Source organism: Eucyclogobius newberryi, unplaced genomic scaffold (genome assembly GCF_026437365.1).
Source record: "Eucyclogobius newberryi isolate DKJ021-1_F unplaced genomic scaffold, fEucNew1.0.hap1 SCAF_6, whole genome shotgun sequence".
Classification (NCBI taxonomy): Eukaryota; Metazoa; Chordata; class Actinopteri; order Gobiiformes; family Gobiidae; genus Eucyclogobius; species Eucyclogobius newberryi.
Window position 1 is genome coordinate 17,228,751 of NW_027316278.1, and position 978 is coordinate 17,229,728.

Below are 978 nucleotides of genomic sequence, written 5' to 3' on the forward strand. Positions count from 1 at the left end.
AGCAAGAACCACAAGAGTGCACACCAGGGAACTGCCCTCTCTCTCTCTCTCTCTCTCTCTCTCTCTCTCTCTCTCTCTCTCTCTCTCTCTCTCTCTCTCTCTCTCTCTCTCTCTCTCTCTCTCTCTCTCTCTCAGAGCAGGTTGCCCAAGATTGTGTTGGCTCTAATCTTACTCTGGCCCAACCAGGAGGGGAGGAGTTCAAAATAGTGTCTGCACGCAACATCATCCAACATTCAGTACAAATATTACAGAAAGCTGCTCTTTACCCACCTGTGACCTTTTTAAAAACTGTAATATGTTTTTGTAAAGACAGAATTAAAATCATGCTTGCGCTTGCTACTGAGCAACAAGATGGTTTATATTTGTTTGTTTTAAACAACCGTGTCATGTGCCAGGCTATTTCTGTCAATTCCTTCCATTAATATCTTGAATAATTATTTCAAATGCTGAGTGAAACGGAATTAATTAGATTTAACTACCAGATTAAAATAAACCCAGACAATAATTTGTTGTGATTACAAATCGCTATCTTCATTTGGGTTATAAGGGTTTATTTGTTATACAGTTTGTGGTCGGGTTTTAGACCACAAGGCACGAGCCGCCTGAAACTTTGCAGAACAGGAAATAAGTGCCCTCCCTCTGCCTGAAATCTGTAAAAGAAAATAATAGATCTGAATCTCAGTGTTACTCAAGTCCAGTCACTGAAGAAGAACAATCAGTAGAATGCCTTCTATTTCATTCTGTTCAGACGTCACCACAGGTCTGCCTCTTCCGCAACAGGTCAACCAGTTGACCTGGAATTATGGAATGTTTTTTTCCTGGTCTTTCTTATACACTTTTCATTCATCTTATATTCCCTAATGAGAGCAACCAGTGAAGTTGACCTCTCTTTTTAAACGAGAGGCTCATCTGATGAGCGTTTGTTCATCAAGGTCAGTAGAAGAAGCTGTTGAGCTGTGTGTGCATGTGGTGTTGGAG

The 978-nt window shown here is 40.8% G+C and overlaps 1 protein-coding gene across 1 annotated transcript in view; it reads right to left on the reverse strand.

Annotated features, from left to right (window-relative positions):
• Positions 1-45, reverse strand: part of adrb3a (adrenoceptor beta 3a) — a 9,052-nt gene extending 9,007 nt beyond the window's left edge. The window contains exon 1 of the mRNA XM_072433603.1: positions 1-45. This exon is cut by the window's left edge and continues 1,698 nt beyond it. The gene's annotated coding sequence lies outside the window, so the exon portion shown is untranslated.
• Between the last annotated feature and the right edge of the window lie 933 nt (positions 46-978).